General features: G+C 42.7%; 1 protein-coding gene and 1 long non-coding RNA gene across 9 annotated transcripts in view; one reads left to right on the top strand and one right to left on the bottom strand.

Annotated features, from left to right (window-relative positions):
* Window positions 1–17,633, bottom strand: part of CSMD2 (CUB and Sushi multiple domains 2) — a 333,924-nt gene extending 316,291 nt beyond the window's left edge. For 2 of the 6 annotated variants that reach the window (XM_035345324.1, XM_035345325.1), the window contains exon 1: window positions 949–1,010. The gene's annotated coding sequence lies outside the window, so the exon portion shown is untranslated. Of the gene's footprint in view, window positions 1–948; window positions 1,011–16,136; window positions 16,254–17,162; window positions 17,214–17,616 lie in introns of those variants that run through there. The other 4 variants (XM_035345331.1, XM_035345329.1, XM_035345327.1 and 1 more) reach the window with 4 other exon arrangements.
* Window positions 17,576–20,132, top strand: part of LOC118177559 — a 68,068-nt gene continuing 65,511 nt past the window's right edge. For 2 of the 3 annotated variants that reach the window (XR_004755857.1, XR_004755855.1), the window contains exon 1: window positions 17,576–17,666. This is a non-coding gene — a long non-coding RNA (uncharacterized LOC118177559). Of the gene's footprint in view, window positions 17,667–17,828; window positions 17,924–20,132 lie in introns of those variants that run through there. The other variant, XR_004755858.1, reaches the window with a different exon arrangement.

Below are 20,132 nucleotides of genomic sequence, written 5' to 3'. Positions count from 1 at the left end.
GGTAACTCCCATGCTGTGATTTAGCTGACACCCTTCCGCATGGACTCTGACGGGTGACAGCCACCACGCACATCTGGCCGAGCACACACACACAGGTCCCAGCTCTGTATCAAATAAGCTTGTGAGGCAGAGGTCTACTGGACCAAAGGGAAAATCCTAACAGTCTAAGTCTGAAATAGGTAAGGCATGCAGCATAAGCCGCACTACCAAGAGCTACTGGGCATTAAAAAAAAGACTAAGTCCTTACCCTGTATTTACATACAAGGAGTAAATCTTACCAATTAGTTATTAGAAATAGGTGAATAAACTGCTGGAAATCAGGGCACGTTTCCCCTCAGATTCAGTTTACTGCCTTTTTCTTTCCCCCCTTTTTTTTTAAAAAAAAAAGTAGATTAAATTATTCTTCATGTGTTTGGCCTTTACTCTCCACTCACATCATACACAAACCATACCATGATGGTTTGGCTGATAGACAATTCAGTCCCCCAGTCTCACTGAGGGCTGCCACAATAAACGCAATACAAACTGAGATTTCTCAAGATCAAATTCATTATTCGCTCCCTGTGGCTATTTAAGCATCCAATCTGCTCTTTCCTGGTTATTTGCTCCAGAAACAAACTGCCACTTGAATTTTCATGAAAAAGCAAATTCATACAGACCATTTGAAGAGGAGACTGCAGAAGAATGGTAACTCTAGGTAGAAACAGTCCCTCCTAGCTTCTGGCCCATCTCGGTGTGTTACGACTCAGCCTGAAGTGGCAGGACACTCCGCAGATGGGCACTGACTGAGATCATGAAGAGCTTACCCTTTACAGACCACAGAGACAATTTTCCTCCCCTGTTCCTACAGGGGGGACAAACTGACTCAGTGAGAGAATACTTTGTTGACTGGAAATCATACAAGCTCTTTGCAGTAAAGCTGCTAAACAGATTTACTGGCACACTCACCCGGTAGCACAGAGCAGAGCATCGGGTAGCCAGTCACCAGGAAAGCTTTTTCCTCTTCCGATGACCCTTCTTCAAAAAAAGCCCATCTGACTAGGCCAGCCAGCAGCAGCAAAATCTAATATATACAAGATATTTTATCCATAAATAAGGTTTCAAACCTCCAGAAACACAAATAGATGATATAGTGTTGATGCCAAGCTAGGAGAGTCCTTAATTTGCTCGCTCTGGCAGGAAAAGTGGAAAAAACAAATGCACATTTGTTTTTTCCAATGGGTTAGCATTTTCTTTCTCTCAGTGCTGGACAGACCATCTGAGCAGAGGGGAGGCAGCACTGCTTTCAAATGTTTATTTTTAATGAGCAAAAACATTCTGCCTTCACTTTGCAGATGCAGCTACAGGGCAAGACACAGCCTTGCCTGGCTGGTTAATGGCTTTTTGTCAGGACAAGTTAATACGTTCCAAGAACACCGCGTTATCACAGCCTTTATGAAGAACCTGTGAAGAGTGCATGCCTTAAAACTTCTGGATCGATGAATAAGAGAAGGTATTTACCCTTTTTTCTTGCTACCACGCAGAAGGGCAGCTGCTGGCTGGGTACAGCCGAGTTACCCGGGACTTGCCCCAGCTCTGGCAGCGCTGCAGGAAGCTCTTGGCAATTTGAAGACTTGGTGGCCTTTCTAGCAAACCTCCCCGGGAACTGGAAACCCTCAAACTGCACTGGCTGTTATTATGCTCACCACAATCTGTGACTTGGCAGCGCTGCATGACTTTGGACAGTCTTTCTTGCCAAGGGACAAACTAATTCACACATGGAGTTATGGATGCAATCATCTCCCTTTTAAAGCCCATTTCTATCTTTAATTGTATGCACGCAAGGACCACCTATTCTCTTCAGCACGTCAGTGCTGACATTAAATTTTTAACAATTTACAAATACAGAAATAACTATCCCTCCACGCACAAAGGACATTTTGCCTTTAAATTTGGACACACCATTTCAGCTTAACTTCTAGAAAGTATTTGTTGAAATCCAACTCAATGTTGGTTTCCAATTTATTCTCCTTTGATAGATGTCCAGGGAAAAAAGTAAAGGCTTGAACATGACTCCTTTAAATCTGTGATGAATGGAAAGCACTCTTCAGAATGCATGAAAGGTAAAAACAATTTACACTTTAAAGCATGTCTGGTTTGAAATACTTATCTAACATGGAAGTCCTTTTTTTTTTTTAATACAGAAATATTGATTATGACTGAACTACTCTACATACTGAAAGTCAGCCAGAGAGGTGCATGGCACCTCAGCTGCTATTGCTCACATGATAAAAAAGTAGTATTTACTTTTTAGAGTTCTAGACTCTGTACATCTTATTGTCTCAAGCAATACATGAAACACTTTCAGACCCAACTTCAGGCACGAATGAGCTAGGACATTCACCTCCAATTTCAGGACAGAGAACATGCTCTTTCCCGCTCCTGATCACAGCAGCAGGCATGGGCACAGATTTACCAGGGGAACACTTAACCTGTCTGGGAACAGGGAAACAGCTCCCTAAACTCTACTTCTGAATGCAGCGATACATGCCCGACCACAAGTGTCAGAACATGATTTGTAAAAGCCACTCAAACATCACAAATGTATCCAACAGGAAAGAGGTTTTCACATTATCCTGGATATTTGTCCTCTTTGTGTGCCTGGGAGGAATACATTTTATAATTCACCTTCAGTTTACAAATGGACACACAATGGGGGAAAAAAATAATGAAGCATGAAATACAAAACCTGTATCTGGACTGAACCATTAAACAGTAAAGACAACACAGCTGGATCCAGTTCAAGTGCTCTTACCGAGATTCAGAGTACATAAGAGCCTGATTCAGAAGCTGGGGCCAAAGCACCTCACCCTAAAAACACAACCCTTCAGAAAAGGAAATGGATTTAGCATACAGAACACATGGGGCAACTTCTCTGTCAGTTTCAGGTAGGAAGAGTTGCAGTGAAGGTACAAAGTAGAAAAAAAAGCACTTGAACAGCAACAATTTGCAGCAGATTAGAAGTTAACTCTTGGCAGCAACAGAGGAGCAATTACAGGCAGGAATTTTGAGCCAGCTTTAGCTCATTTGTTCCTGTGGAAATACAGAGCAACTTCAGGGAAATTACTAGGCTAATGCCGAGGAAAAATGCTAACAGCAGCCTCCAGTGTTCTTCAGAGCCTAGTCAGAGAAACACATAGCCTAATTTTGCATTGCTGTTCTTCTGTAGTCATTTGCTAACTTGCAGAGGCTCTCAGGAAACACTAGCATTGCTCTGTTGAAGATTTGCATTTTGATTTTCCTTTGTGTACCACCACAAACACCAGCAAATACATTTCCAAGCATCCAAGTCCTGCAGCTAACAGGCAGCTTCTGCCACCTGTATTTCCTGTGTAAGCAGCAGGATTTTGCTGGTACAAGGCCTATATGTTCATCTACACCCAAGCTACTCTCAGCTGCTACACAGAAGCTCTGAAAAGACCCAAAGTCTCAGGACAGCTTTGTGCTCGTCAGGAAGTGTTCCTGCATAACCACACCGTTACAGAAGCTTTTTTGCTATTAGCAAAAAGAGGAATGCCTCAGTGGGGTTGTTGGACAGGTCAATTCAGAAGAGCTGAACTACTGCTTCAAACCCCAGAGAAGCGGAGACTTTATCAGATGCTGCGGTCAAGTGAGGGCCAGGAAGAGCAGGTGTTTCTTCAGTCACTTCTATTTACTGTAACAGACACAGATTCAGTATGAAGAGAGGCCGATGAGGCTATTTGGATCAAACCTGGCGAGGAGGCAATTGGCTCAGCCACCTGGCACACTGGGAACAGAAGCAACCTCCGGCAAGCAGCCAAACTCTTGGCAGAGCACAAGTGGGATTTTTTTTTATTGCTAGTACGGATGGGATCAGGTTGGCAAATGGAGATAGCAAGGTTTACACAGGTACATAATCCATATGCTACGGACATCAGTACTGTTCAAGGAGTGTATTGCACAGAGCTCTGCACACATCATCTGTATTGCTCTCCAGTGCTTCAGACACCAGAGTCATTTTTACACCTGTGCCGCAAGTCACACAGTCTCTGGAAGCACTCAGAAAAAGCTCTCATTTGTGTTAGGACTCCTTCCATCTAGTTGGAAACGGTACTTCTGAGCTACATGGCCATACTGTCAGTGTCCCCTATTCCTGTGGTGAGGAGCAGGGCTGGCCCAAAGCCATCCTACTGGTATAAAGCAAGCCCAAGGTGAGATGATCCTGGATAGCTACCGAGTCCAGAGTCATCTCGCAGGGCTGCAGATGCATAAAATGAGGTATAATGACCTGAAGAACCAGGTGCATGTTTTTATAAAAGCATATTGCTCATCTGAATTGGATCCAAAACTCTTCAACCACTTTATATTTAAAATGCAGCTTCCCATTTCTGTAGCAAATAGCATTGCCTGCCTTTTAGTACTGCCTGTTCTTGAAGGAGATCGGATATCAGCTATCAATTGCAGTAGCAAGCATCTAATTTGACTTTGGCAGCAAGATGACAGTGTCTTGAATGCTAAATTACATCTGCAAAAAGGTCAAACCCCACTGATACCTGAGCATTTACATAATTCAAACAGCTCATCATCAGTTGCCTCTGTTTTATTTTATTTTTTTTAAGCTACTCCGAGGCAACAATTCTGACATGACTTTCGGGAAAGTGACTTTTAGTGGGTAATGTTCTTGGGTTTGACCTTGTTTCTACAGTGTTAATTACTGTCATTATCAACTGCTTGTACCTCCAGGAAAAAAAAAAAAAAAAAAAAAAAAAAAAAAAAAAAAAGGCAGTCAGTTGTAGGAATCAGCCCGCCCCTGCAATCATTGTAATAAAGCAGAGACCCTTGCCCTGGAATGAACAGCATTCTGTAGCGTAGCATTGCCTCCCAGACCCTCCTCCCTTCGTAAAATAACCTAGAGTTGCTCAATAGACTGCTACATGAAGTTGGTCTGCTTCTCAGCTGGTGCAAACTGATCGGTACTGCTGAAAGCCAGGCTGGATTACGCTGTGGATCAGGCACCAGGCAGCACTTCAGGAGATGACCATTTCTCAGCAGCGCCACTCATTTCCTCTGCCACTTAAAAAACTGAATGCAGGAAACAGGGTAATGAAAAAGGATTTCTGTCCCCCATTTACAGCAAGGAGCAAAGTCAGGTCTTTCAGATCCCATCCCCATCTGTCTGCTTTTCTGAATGTCAGACAAGTCACATTGCCCCTCCTTGCTTCAGTTTCTTTTCTTCTGCCTCTGCCAGAAAGCCCAGTCTACATAGCAGCACAGGCTGAATTCCTTTGGTTCGCAGCTCTCTTAAGCATACCTCATTACTGATAACCTATTCAAGCTTTCCTTGTGGTTTATATTCCGCAGATGAATTACAGCTTTGTAATTAATCTTCCTCCTTATAACTCTATATGTTAATTACCGTGATTATTTCTGGTAATTCCATTTTATAAATGCTCCTAAAAGTATGAAGCACCGACTGCACTATCTGAAATGAAATCTCTGTTCAGAAAATTCAAGGAGGGAGCTGAGTGTGTAGGGCAGAGTCTTTAGAAACCAAGATTAAACTGTATTGAGTGCTGAGCACTTGGTTCTTCACTGGACTCCTCCTGCCCCATAGCTCCTTAGCCTAATTACCATCAGAGCAGGAACATTTTGATCTTTCTCACTAACTGGGCAAAGAACGCTCACTGAGGGACTATTGCCCTCCCCTCACATCTCAGGCAAAAAATGAAAAGCAGAAAGTTTGCTTTGAGCAGGTGAGTTTGTTCCCTTCTTTGGAAGGAGACAAAAAAAATACACACCCCAAGTTCCAAACACAGTCAACACCTGTACCATGAAAACAAACCCCATCAGCCAGCTGCCTACCTCACTCCTCCTACATTACTGCTTGGCACGTTATGTAGCACTTGTTCCCGTGTCACCCAGCCAGCTTCAGTGGTCTGCCTTATTAGCCAGCTTGTGACTTCCCTCCCAGCTCATTTCTCTGCTTGAATTCTACCTCCCTCTATCTGAATTTCAAGGGATGATATTTTTGTTGTTTGAGACCTAAACCACGATAGAAAGAAACGTTGAGGGTTAATAAGCATCTCTATCAATAGAATATTCAATCAGTATGAATAACCATCACATCTCTCCCCACCCTTCTGACTGATGATAGCTAAATTACTTCTAAATATAGCCCTTAAAATTTGCATTAATCCCGTCTGCCTCAAGCGTGTTGGGTTTATTGACAGCATGAAGATATAAGCCAAGCACCTGCATGGAACACAAGTTTATAAAACAGGAAATAAGAGCAATCCAGGTGAAATGCAGTTTCCATTAACCTTGTCTTTTGGTTTTACTTCTCCGAAAGCTAAGACTACCACCAAATAATAATCTCCTTGTGGACAGCTCTGTACTTCAGCCTACCTGGAGAACTGTACAGCAATACCACAGCCATTCACATTACTCTCCAACTTGGAGATGTAACCAGAATGGGAGCTTCCTCTTCATCCAGGAATACTAAGATCTTAAAAAGAACAATAATTAGATAGCACTTTGTGTCCATTTAAAAAAAGTCTTTTTTTTTTATTTATTTAAAAAAGTGTTACTAGTTGGTGTATCCAAACACTGCAGCCCCCACCAGCAGTTCACGTCACAGCAGAAAACAATCCTTTTTATAAGCTTTGAAGATCTCTCGGAGTCAGTGGGCAAAAGCTGTCATTTGTTAACAGCCACATTTGTTAGTTTCTGGCTTTCCCCAAAGAATGCAGCACCCCAATCGAGAGCGTGGTCTTACAGTTCTCTTAGGTATGTACAATGAAGAACGCAGAAGCATAGCTTTTTATCCTCCCTACAACAAGTTGTTTTCCATTGATGGATGGGGCCAGGAGAACATCCTCTTATGTCGCTTTGATGTTTTTCAACTGTTATTATATCATTGAGTTTGCTTCAAATGCAGTGGTGAAGCATGCTCCATCCCCTGACATCAAGTGGAAAAGCCTCTTCTGCACAAGCCCAGGGAAGAATGGAGAATGAGTAAGACGCATTAACAACCTGACAGGAGAAAAAAACCCAACCACTAAAACTACTTTAATACTATATGAATCTAGGTGCTGACAGGACAAGGAGTCGGTGCTGTTGTTATTGCTATCTTGCAGAATGATGATGCATCTGGCAGGAGTAAATTGTTCAGCGCCCATCCAGAAGAACTTGCCATCTAAACACATAAGGCAGAAGCATTAGGGGAGGTATGAAAGACTAAGCAATTCAGTCAAGGTGACTCTGCTGGTCAGCTGGCTATAAAAATTCACACAGTATCAAATTCTTTTCCTGACCACCTCTAAGGTGCCTTCAGAAAAAAGCCAAATAATTTTACCGGCTGGATAAATTCTTCTAACAAGCCAGATGCAGAAGGCAGGCTTTAGTTCGGGCAGCTCTGCTTTTCCACTCTTTTGTTCTAACCACAGAGCTACAAAACCTGGTTTTATTCCTTTTGTGCCCCTGCTCTTGCTTTTACCATTCCCTTGCTACCATTTTATGGTCTGTAATATGTGCAATTCTGATTTAGGACTGAAAATGTAAAGTCTGATTGATCCAAAGTTTCAACATGCATGAACCAGCTCTCTGTGTTAACCCAGCCTATACATTTAAACAGAAGAATAAGCTGAATTGTCTCTTCTAGACTCAACACGCATGAATCAATTGTCTTTATAAACCCACTCTATATATTTAAACAGCAGAATAAGCTGTTTCTTCTAGACAGAGAAGCCATCTCCAACTTACCAATGAGTAGGAGATACATAATACTGGTCCCTTGATGAAGCCAGCAAAATACTGAGCTGTTAATATTCCTAAAATTCTTAATAAAGCTTTATAGATTTATGAACTAGGTGAAGGCTTTCAAGCAACCTGAAACCCAGCAGATTTCAGAGGGAAAAACTGCATCCACATCAAGCATGCGTAAGAATACCACCTTGTGATCTGCCTGATACACAGCCCAAACTTCCCGATAGATCAATGAGTTTTAAATAGCCCCTGTTGGATGCGTTGATAGTCCTGAACTCCCAGAAAATAGTCCCCCTGTAGAATCATCAAATCCCTTTTTAAGATGTAACAGGGGAACCTCAGGCATCCAAATTACTTACCACCCCCACACCTCCCATGTGATTTCCCACATTTCAGAGACAGCACATTTCTCTCAAGGCCACTGCCAGAAAAAAAAATATATATATATAAAAAAATCCTATTTTGCTATGCCCAGTACAGTTTTCAGAATGATTTATAGTGCAGATGGAACAGGGAATCTTCCATGATAAAATGACTTGTTTAAAGCAAGGCTTCTGGAAGATAACTGTAGGAACTGGTAAGACTGGAGCTGTCACCTACTGGCCTTGGTACCATTTAGTCAATACTTTGTGCTTTAAGAAGTCTACAGCCAGCCTCCAGATACATACCCGGAGTCAATCCTGTTTTGCTCTGGTGTAAATTACAGATAACTCCATTAACTCCCGGAGTTACATCAAAGCAAGAGGTAAATAAGGCCCTGATCATATTCCCTCTAAAGACAGCCTGCCCATCACCGTTTGGGTTAATGCACTTTGCTGCTAGTTCTGGGCTGTTCGCCATCAGTAGTAATTGGATTGCAAGAAAGGCAGATATCTGGTTCCAAATGACATTTTTATCAATATCTGTCTGTTTACAGGTGCCTGTCATAACCTTCAAATACACTTAAATAACTCAATCATCCAAGCATTGAACATATGCTGGGAAGAAGATTCATCAGGCAAATGCACAACTACCGCCCAAGCTTTTGCATTCTAAAAATGCTAATGAAAGAACTCTTCCATGCCCCAAACTGAGAGGCCATGTAGACTGCATGGCAAAGTCATCACAACAGAGCAAGTAAAGCAAATATTCACCTCCAAAACAGCTGGGATTTTTCTTAATTTTCAGTAGAAACTACGGTTTAAGGTTTTCAACTAAAGAAAAAAAACAAAAAAATTACTAGAGAGTGCCTTTTATTAAAAAAAAAAAAAAAAAAAAGGAATATTAAAACCTGCTAAAACCCCATGCAAGCTGTAGTACAGTTCCACCACATGCCCACCATAATACAACTACATAGTTACCTCTATTCAATATAATGATATAGAAAGACAGCCCTACCAAAATTCAAAGCCTAACCTTTTAGCCTCATTTGAACCAGAGACAAATGCTCCCTCTAATCCCCAGCTTGTTTAAAGATCGAGTCAACCCAGACGTACCTGCAAGTGAACTTTCATTCTGAACTTCAAGTCTCAAAACAGCCGTCAGGACAGGCCAACCCATACAGCAAGACCTTAATGTGTAAACTAAGCTGAAAATTGTTATTCCTTATAACTACTCCGACTGCAAGAACGTCGCACGCTCCCTTAAAATACAGAGCAGGACTTTTTCCCCACCCTGTTTTGGACTACAGGGACTCATAGCAGGTCTTACTTTCTCATGCTTCTTCCCTGCATCTGAAGGGCAGACAGCAATACTTGAATTTACACAAAGGTGGTCTTGCCCCTGCAATAAGACTTGAAGTCAGAAAGGTTCAAAGTTAACATACAGTCAAATACTTTCCTGACAGCTCACTTAATAACCTGAACCCTGTTGAATATCTCTGCCTTGAAGAATGTAACTTATTCTTACGTCACTGATAAAAAACGAGCAATTCTGACCTCAGATTCTGCAATAATCTATTTCTGATAAGCCTCAGTACTATTTGGAATGGCTCCGGGAGAGACTGACATGGTGACTACATGGCATGTATGTAGGAGAGACACCTATTTCTACAGCTGACTACTACTTTTTTTTTTTAATCCAAAGTTTCAGTTCTTGTAATCAAGTGATTACTGCTTTCATTGAGCAAAACAAGACAGCCGAAGTCCTCACAATTACAGGCAAGAGATGCAGAGTTAAAAGGCTCAGGAAAAAAAAATGCATTAAAGTCTCATGACATTGGAAAGTAAACAGGGAACTCCAGCTCTTGGATGGACACTGCAAACTCCCAGAGCACAAACAAGTGCAACCACCGCATTTGGCACTCCTACACGCACTGCTGCAAAAACACCAGGTTTAGACAACATAATACTGCTAAGCCCTCTCAGCAGGGCACATGCTAGCTAAAAAAAAAAGAGCCCCATCCTCAACACGCTGATCCCTCAAGCATTCTAGCCTCCACAAACTCGTGTCTATTTATTTTGCCTTGCTCATGCAAGGGCATTAGAAGCTTAGATTAGAAAGAGCCTTATGCATGTCAGATTAAAGCTCTGTGATAATGTCTTTAATGTTCTACTTTAACAATAAATTTAATTAGGACAACAAGGAGGCAGGGAGGGCTGAAACCTGCAAAGTGTTGCCAGCAACTCCTTTTCAACATCTGAATTGGAATGGCTCTTCGCCAGATGAGCAATTACTCCAACAGCAGACGGACAACCCATGCATGTGAGGCCCATATGCTCCTGCCTAGCCCAGGCGAGGAGCTCCAGGATGTTCTGTCACTTCCCACCCTGCTCTCCAACCAAGCAGATCCAAGAGACACACACCCCCTGCTCACCACACTGGCCCCTCAGAGGACAGGGATCTTGGGAAGCAGACAGCCTCAAATCTTTCCGTCTCTCTAGCCTTCAAAATAACTGCCAACTGTCACCTGGAGTGGGAAGCAGGGACAGAAAGCTGCAGGTCTGTGTGATCTCTCTCCTCCAGCTCAGTGTGGAGGATGTGCTCAGAGTTAAGTGCACAACCCTTGGAGCCAGCTTCCTTCAAAGACAGGCAGCAGTGCAGCCAGCCTCAGCTGGGATAAATAGGCCACCATGCTGGGGCGAAGCGACATGGCTTAACACCCCCCAGCAGACAGAGCAGATAAAAAGCAACCCTTAGAGCTTACAGCACCTCAGCTGCCGCGAGGAGCTCTTCAAGTAGCACTGATGGCACTACAGAAGAGCTTCTTGTTGGAAAAGCCCCATGCCCCTGGGGTGTTTACACCAGCACTGACAGATCTGTGCCTGTGATCCAAATCACAGACTGCAGGCAGAGCTGGCAGCCAGGTCGGTGGCAGCTCACATCCTTCACGTGAAGGCAACACAAAGTGGTGCAGCGTTATGTCTCTGCAGGTCCTTGCTGTTCTGAGGTACTCCAAGGTCCTGCCATGCAGGGCACTTAGAGCCACACAGGGGCTCCTGTAACCAAGCCCTGCTGGTGTCCATCAGGGCAGGGGATGATAAAGCTGTAAGTGAACAATCCTCGATAAAATACAGTCAGCTCAAGTTTAACCACATACATGCTGCTAGCTGGTTGCACCAGCAGGGTAAACCACTCTTGTGGATTAAGCTAATACTTTTTATTAATTGATGTACATCAACAGAATGACAGTTAACTGAGGGGCTCTGGTCCCTGCAGTTTCTGTAATTAGGAGAGACACACGCTGATTCCCAAGCAGCAGGGGAAGAGGCTCCGAAGCCCAAGTCTCACTAATACTCCCAAGAGGATGACATCCTCAAGTCTCCCACCCTGACTGAAGCCACACCATGAGCCAGGTTCCCAATCTTTCCTTCTTAAGCATGAATCGCCAATGATTCTCTTTTAAAGCACTGCCTGCCCATAGTCTGTAGGGAACTGGAACTACTCGCATTAATAGTAGCTGTTGCATATTACATTTACAGAGCCCTTTGTCCAAGGATTACAGACTTTGCAAAACTTAATTAATTAAGCTGTAACCCCCCCACACCTCCATACAGTGCATTAAATTCTGTCAGCATTTTTAGACTAAAGAACTATTTTATAGCAGTTATTAATTGGCTGTAGGCATCAAGTTCTCACCCAGGGAAAGATTTAATTCCTGCCTTTAAGCACTAAGCTTAAAGTCAGAACTCTTGGGGCTTCTACGTTTGGGTTCTGCCACTGACTTGCTCTCCTGACACCAGACCTGTAATTACTGGTCATCTAGCCAGCTGCTCCCTTGGGGAAGCTGAGGCATACAGTGGGTACCCAAGGGATTAAAAGAGGTACCTCAGAACAATTGGCAGTGTACCTGCTACAGCCTCCCATGCCTAAAATAAATTGCTCTGGACTAACTTTTCCTTTGGATGCTCTGATGTCACGTTGCAATTCTTTCCACCCACTCATTGTGCTGGCAAGCTTCACCTTATCCTTCTTGTCTCTGTCTGTAAGGCCATCACATAAACGGGAAGTGATTTTTCTATACTCTGGGCTAGAAGACATGAATGTCACCAAGCCTCCTGAGGGACTCTCAGAAGTCCAATCTACTTCCTTGACTCCCTTTGACACATTTCCAGGTGTTCAGCCTGACTCTCACTCCACACGACAGAGCACAGTGAGGGCCCTGCCAAGATGAGGCGCTCTGATGCCCCTATTACAACTTACATTCAAGTTTCCTACTTTGACTCCTACCTGAATCTTATGCTCTCTCTCCTCTCCATACCAAGAGCCATGATACCCACTCATATTTCTAAATCTGAACATTAAAATTAAGGTAGTCTGACCTCCTGTCACAGAACACACAACTCCAGATCATTAAAGGGATAGCCATATCACAGCTCCTCACAAAATCCTTCATGTTCTGCAGGACTATGGTGATGGGCCTCAGAGCTCCAGCTACAAGTCAAAGACATTTCCGCATGCACAGCTGAGAGCTGATATTCCTCAGTCCCCCGACCCCTTAATGATTTATGGATTATGCTCACTAACCTTTCAAAATATTGCAGGATCCGCAGATGACAGGGCTGGTGTCTATGACCCATGTCACAATAGAAGTATTCTTTATTTTCTGTAGAAAGCAGTGGGATTTTTATGGAGTACACGTATGAGAAATAGAGGTGTCTATTTTTGTCCCCACTGCAAGAGAAGCAAGCAGAACATTCCATGGTGAGGCCTGATAAGGAAACCAAACAAAATTAGAATCCAGTCCTCAGTGGGATCTTGCTATTCTAAAAAGACTGCAATGGAAAGAGGCATGAACAGAGAGAGTACATCTATCAGCACCTGGACATACCACGGACCAGTAAAAGTCTTCCAAAAAGCTGGGAAGTGGACTGCCAGACAAAAAAAGGAAAAATACACCAATTGCAATGAAGGGGACCTAAAGCAGAACAAGCCTCCCCCACCTTTAGTTTCAGCTGCATTGCACCAGGCCCCCCAGATTCGAGGTTTCCTGACAGCAATGCCACTAGGCTCTGCACAAATGGAAGTACAAAGGGAAACATGCTGACGGGCAGAAGAATTGAGGTTCCTGCTTCCTCCTGACCCAGCCAAACAGCCCCTCTGCTTACTACATAACCTTTTGCTCCGTTCTCCATAGCTCACTGCTGTGATGCAGAGATGCTACGTTGCTGGGAAGAAAAGGGTTATGAGCACAGGGTTTTAAAATAAATCAACCTTTGTTGTTTTGGAAGCAATCTATGAAAAGGATTTTGTTGTAAAAGGCATTGTATAAATGAAGGCACTATTATTGTTTGACAATAAAAAACGAACAGTTTTCTTATATTTGCTTGGAATAAAGCCATTTTGCAGATGTCTTCAGACAGACTTTTTAACTGCTTTCCACCGCTTAATTTTCTCTTTTAGGTTTTTATTACATTTAAATTAAAATTATGCCTGTAAGCAGTGAAGGGCAACTTTTAACAAGTCTATCATTGTTGAACTTTTCACTGCTCATATCACCTTTACTCAGGAGCCTGTAAACAAACTTTACCCCTTTTCTGATACAAGTCATCCTCTCTGCTTAAGCAAGAGCATTCTTGTCTACTCTAACTTTTCACTTTCAAAATACCAGCTTTCCATGTCATGCTACTGCACTAATTATGCATAACAATTAGCATTAACAGAATTGCCAAAAGCCCCTCTGTGTAGCCAAGACTATGATCTTTAGGAAACAGACTATCCCAAAGAGGTGGATGCAAGGAATAACACAGCTGAGAAATGTTTCCACAGAATAGCTCACAACAATGGACAGTCAGGAAAAGCAAAGCCAAAAAGCAACACCTTCCCAATGTAAAATTCTAACTTCTAAGGTTTACCTTAGTATAAATGTATCTCAATAAAAAGGACTGGTTGTGAGGATCCAACAAGAGTTTTTCTGGTAGCTTTGGTTATGAGCAGAAGGGAAGAGACATTTCCACCATCTTCTCACACCACCCCACAAGAACAACTGATCTTGCTTCACTCAACAGCAATGCTTAAGCTCTTCAGCAATTTTCTACCAATTTACACTTTTAGAATGTCAGAAACGAGGACTACAGTGTTGGACAATGTCCTCATGACAGTCAGTAAGTCAAAATAGAGGTGTGGATGTTTTGACTGAAGTCTCCTAAGCTTAATTTGCTCAGACTCCCAACGTAGAACAGAAATCTTCATGCATCACAGCAGTGCTGGCAAGAGCAGACACACATGGAGACATTCAGCTGTGCGGGCTGCCTGAACAGCCTCCTCAGGGGCATACGAAGAAAGAAAATTTATTTTCTGAGTATTGCTTTGAAGTAGCCTGAGTACAACTGTTTGGCAATCCCTCTAAAAGGAAGGCTGTATCTAAATCACCAAAGCACACTATGAAATACCAATGGGAAATACCTCTATAGAGGTTGCCTTCTTGCTCTTGCACCTTTATATTTTCAACATTCTTCACTTCAGTAGAGGCAGCTGCAAATGCTGCAGGCCTAATTAATGCAGCACGTTGAAGAGGAGATCAGCACACCTGCTCTCTAATAAAGATTTTACTTCTGTTGCTATATTTATTCTTGTTTCACTCAATCTAAAGTAAATGCTATGCAGACCCAAAGCTGCTCTTTGCATATGGAGAAACACAGCAAGAGCCCCCCAGGTACACAGATTTAAGTAAACAATTAAGTTATCTCACATATACTCTCAGTTAACTCCCATGGATTTAGTTCATATTTTCTGGGTTGAATAGGTCTTGTTAAATTTAGCTGTAACTATTAATCTTCAAATTGTTTGGGGGGTTTCCTTCATTAACAAAGGTTCCTGGGATGGGTTCTCCCAGGACCAACAGGTACCAGGAAGGATGTGTTTATGTATTTAGCATTTTTTGCTTCCCACAAATGCACTGTCAGGTCTGTGGAGCTACAGGCATCTCAGTCAGAAGGATGGCCTTTATCTAAGAGAAGGAACAGCCCTGTGAGGGAAGCCAGCCTGTTTTGTTCAACACAGGCTGATCACCTGAAAATTTAGGAAGAGAGGTGCTTCATAAAGCATGCAACCCATCCAGCATAGGACAGTCTAGATTACAAAAAGCACTTCTCAGCCCTAAGAGCGAGGTAACCTCCAGCACTGTGCATTTTCAGGCTCGCTAAAAAGTAAACAAAATCATTTTCCTACTATTCAAAAAGAGAGCCTGCAGAGCTGTTTTCAACTATGCTCTCTATGGTACCTTGTTTTACAATACCAAAAAAAAAAAAAAAAATGTTTCCCTATCCATACAAATCCTGACTCGTAAAATACAGAGATGGCTCGTAGTTTACCAGCAGGAGCTTTCCTGTCCCAAAGATGAGGGGCCACACAAGGACAAAGCACTCCTGCAAAGGAGTGCTCTGCAAGCCCTAACAATAGCTTTCTTGTTTATACACTCAAGTCATCTTTAACAGTGATCACTTCAGGACAATAACCTTGTGCCTAATTACACCTTAATAATCATTCACGTTACAGAGGCACCTACAATAAGGACATAAGAACCTGAGTTCCTTCTGAATCTGACTTCGGTCAGCACTATATACAGAACGGCAAGAATTAGTAAATATACAGAAGATACTATGCCAGTAACCTACAATTTTAGTCATAAGAAGCAAGCAACAAATAATAAAATGCAGATTGAGCAAAGGAAGTTTCTACACAGAGCTTCAAAAAATATCTTATTCACACATTCCTATGCAAACTGAAACACCCACAAGGGATTCTTCCAGATGCTTACAACCTCTTCCTCCCCAAGTCTCTGAGTTCAGTTGAACTGCACTGCTAGCTCCCTTTCCCATTTAAAGTGTAGCAGTTTTCTTTCTCTTCCAATCTGAACCAGAATTCAGGTAAACAACACCTCAACGTGAACAATTATAGATACAATCAGTGTACAGCTGTTGGTGCAAATCCAGACCCAATTTTAAAATTATTACCAAACAATAGCTGCATGAACCCATCTGTCTCATGCCCAACAGGCTGCAAGGGAGCTCTCTCCACAGGCATAGCTAAGAGACTTGCTCTATGCTGGATTTGATCAGCATTGATTCATGAACCACATCAATAATAAAACCTCTTACTAATTTTAATGGTGAGTGATTGTGCTCCTGGTTCAGGGCTCAGTCAAGATGTCTTCAATAAAACAAGAACAATCCCATCACACATCCAGAGGATTTTTAGAAGCTCTGTATTTGTGCCTGCCTCTCCCTCCCAGTCCCCAAGATTTGACAATTCTATTGATCTTAAGTGTTAACTCTTGGTGAGCTATAGCCACTTAACACCTCACCATGAGATTGCCATTTGCCCTGTAGGTTAAGAAAAGACTTAAAAAAAAGACTCACAATGTAATTAAAAAGATACTTTGACTTGATAACTACTAAATACAGTGAATGAACAGCATGGGAATATCAGCTTCATGTAAATAACTACATCACCAGTTCATCAATTACACTGAGGGAAAACAAACAAAAAAACTCCAGTAGTAGTCAGCAAATTGTCTTGATGACAAATGTTAACTCTGAAAGGTTTTGGTTATTAAGAGTTGCAGCAGCTCAGTGTGGAGGCTTTTGCTATTCACTTTGCTTATTAACACTTGGTGTACATGTTTAGAGAGGGTGATATGATGCACACATACTAACAACTCTATAATCTACTTGAGCAAGGCATCCCCAGACACTTTCAAGAGCCACAGAGGAGAGGAAAAAACAAACAAACAAACAAACAAACAAAAAAAAACTCCCAGCAGAGCCAGGATCCCTAATGGGGCTTTGTGCCTGGTAGACAGCTACATGCTGAGCACACCCTGCAGCACACTATCCTGCTATCCTTCGCAGAACCACCCATTGCTTAGTAACTGTTCCTGAAACACAAGCATGCTTGAGGTGACACAGATAACCTGCATCATTAAATTGCTGTTTTCCTAAGAAAAACGCACTATTTACATAAGCAATTGTTAAACTCACCACAGGCTGCAGTAGGCGTGAGGAAGAAGTCCAGCTCCTCACCTTTTGGGAAGACACATCTCTGTGAAGTGCCAACAGCTTGCACGGGAACCAGCACCATGGCCAGGGGAGGGGAAGAAAAATAAATAAATAAATAAATAAATAAAAGGCTTAACCCCAAAGGAAAATTAGAGCACAAAACACACCTTTGCATTTCAAAAGAAGCTATCAAGCCGTTTCCTGCTAAGTCTTCAGCAACCCTCAGCACCTGGTGCAAGGCTACTGAGGGCCTGGAATGCTCTGGAAGCTCCTCCCAGCCACCCAAGTACTGAGGTGAGCAGAACATATTCTTCGCCTTTTTTTTTTTTTGGTTCTGTTGCTTTTTAAAATAGAACTACTGAAACTACTGAGACTACTCAAAAAAATGAAAGCTACTGAAACTACTCAAGCACCTCAAACTACTCAAAGCACCCACCATGGTCCACCTGAGACACACTAGCAGTAATGGCCGCAAACTTACCTCAGGTGGGCTGCAGCTGGGATAGGCCTTACTGAAGGGCCACCAACCTTCAATCTTGCCCTCCAAATAATAATAATAATAATAATAATAATAATTTAAAAAAAAATGGAGGTGGGGGGTAGCAAGGAGGCCGGGCCGGGCTGGGCCATGAGGCCTGGCCCTGAGTGCCTGGTGGGTAGCGCCATCTTCTTACTGGCCTGCCAGGGCTGCAGGTCTTCGCACCACTCTCAAGAACCAGACATTTCCTTGCACAAAGACAGAGGTAAGTCTTTGTACTTTTTTGTTAATTAGTTTTGTTTGAGTTCAGGTGATAATCTCAGTGTCTGCTGATAACTTTCCACAGTCTGTATGTGGGAGCTAAGAGTGCAAGGACTTGTATCTCCTTCAAGCTGTGAAAATATTTGTTTGTAAGTAGCCAGTGTGCAGCCCACAGATGGGAAGCTGTGAATTATATGTTATTTCCCAATGCAGAGTTGAATGGAGAGTGTATTCAAGATTTGGCTCCTTTTTTTAGATCTGCTTATGCTCACAAAGTTCAGGTGTTACCCAGTGCTTGTGTGGCTCACAGCTCCTTGCTGGCTGTCTCTACGCAGCCCCTGCGAGGAGCTCCCTGAGGGTCCCAGCCGGCTCCTTCTGGTGTCCTTCTACCAGGCGAGGGTGTGTGGCCTTGGGTGGGCTGTCTGCACAAAGGGGGGTAATTGTCCAGCAAAAGTGGAGCTGAACTGGCTGGCAAAGCCAGGACAGACGGGCCACTCCTCCCTGGTGAGACCTGCGGCATTCTCCAAAAGAATAAGAAGTTCTGTCCTGTCGTCTTACTCCTGTTCCTGCAGTAATGGTGGGGAGGCACTGAGCCAGAACTCAGGAGTCATTTTTCTGTTCTTGGCAACTTCTCTGCACAGAGGAGCGGTTGTAATGTAACTCTGGAGGGAGAGTCTCTTCGTCTCAACTGTGGCGGTTGATGGTGTTGCAAACAAAGTGGTGGCTGGCATATGAGAGCAGCAAATCCAAACTGGAATTTAGTGAGAGTTGTCCAGGTGTATGATGCTGAATTTTCAGCCTCTCTACTTGAGATAAAGCCATGACTGAGAACATAACTGTAATAAGCAATCCCCTGGCAATCCTCAAACAGTTGGCCATCCTATTTCTTATGCTTCCAGGCTGATATTCTTGCTTCCAGATGTGAGCCCCATTTACACCAGCACCACCACCACAAACTAATTCAGCATTATAAACTAAATGCTAAGAGTCCATGTCAGTCCTGCTGTCCTCAGTTTTTTCCCTTTTACAGAACTTGTGTAGTTTCTCTCCTGAGTTTAATATGAATGAAAACATGAACAGCCTTGTGAATAGGAAATGTGATGCTGCGTGGTACACTTTTAGCACTCTGCATCAAGGATTAGATGTACAACTCCTGTTGCTATAGCTTTCATCCCTCTGAGACTTGCATGTGTCACATATTCTGAATGAGGTACGGAACCAAAGCAGGGGGAGAGAGATGTACAACAAAGGAGGGAGCCACAAGCAAAGCGGGGATCCTTTCTCTTAATTCTGGCTTTATGATTCAACACTTATGATGTCAATAACTTCAAGCTGTAAACAGCAAGCTAACAAAAGGCCTGTGTGGGAGGGAGTTAAATTTGTGCTCCGGATGACTGGCATTCCTTGCAATTGTTAGTCAAGCCTGTTTCAAAGACCTTCATGTTCCTAATGAACTCTCATTAGCACCGATGGCCTTCCCAATGGAAATGCCAATACCAGAAAGACCAACAGTCCCATTTAGACTCTGTGCAGTGGAATATGCCAGAGTCTTGATCACAGAAGTAGGAAATTGTATCTGTTTCACATAACTATTCAATTCCCTGTGCACCTTATATGCTACTAGAGGAGGTTAACGATAAATAGGATGGGATTTACAGGAGTTGGTTAATTTTGCTTACTACTCTGTGGAAAATAAAGGGAAAAAGTTATGTCTCAGTCAGCAAGGCTTCCTCGGGATCTTTACACGAGTAACAAATTGTTCTCTTTGGCAGTCTCTGTAAGAGATGCCAATCCACCCTAGACCTGGAAAGCTAAGCAAGCATCTGTTGTGAGGTGGTGTCCTGCATGGCTTTGGTTTTGTTTGGCATGAAAAGTCTTCCACAAAAAAAATGGAAGGGGAGGGGGGGGGGGAAAAAAAAAAAAAAAAAAAAGTGACTGGGTAAGTGTGACAAAAAGGAAAGGTCAGAATTTACTTTTAATGTGCTGGTTGTGTCAGTCATTAGTTTTTAACTTAAGAGAAGTCAGATGTCCTTCTGTCTTTGAAATAGTCACTGGTCTCCTATAAAATTGGCTTCAACTTGTCTCATTTACTTTTTTTCCTCAAAAAAAAAAAAAATAAAGGGTTATTTCTTTTAATCTAAAAGAAGAGGCAAACATTTTAGTGTCATTGACTTGCGGAAAACTGACTCCACAAGCAGTAAGATTGTAAAGTA

Source organism: Oxyura jamaicensis, chromosome 23 (genome assembly GCF_011077185.1).
Source record: "Oxyura jamaicensis isolate SHBP4307 breed ruddy duck chromosome 23, BPBGC_Ojam_1.0, whole genome shotgun sequence".
NCBI classification, from domain to species: domain Eukaryota; kingdom Metazoa; phylum Chordata; class Aves; order Anseriformes; family Anatidae; genus Oxyura; species Oxyura jamaicensis.
The sequence above is the reverse complement of the archived record's forward strand: the minus strand, read 5'-3'. Positions and strand labels throughout refer to the sequence as shown.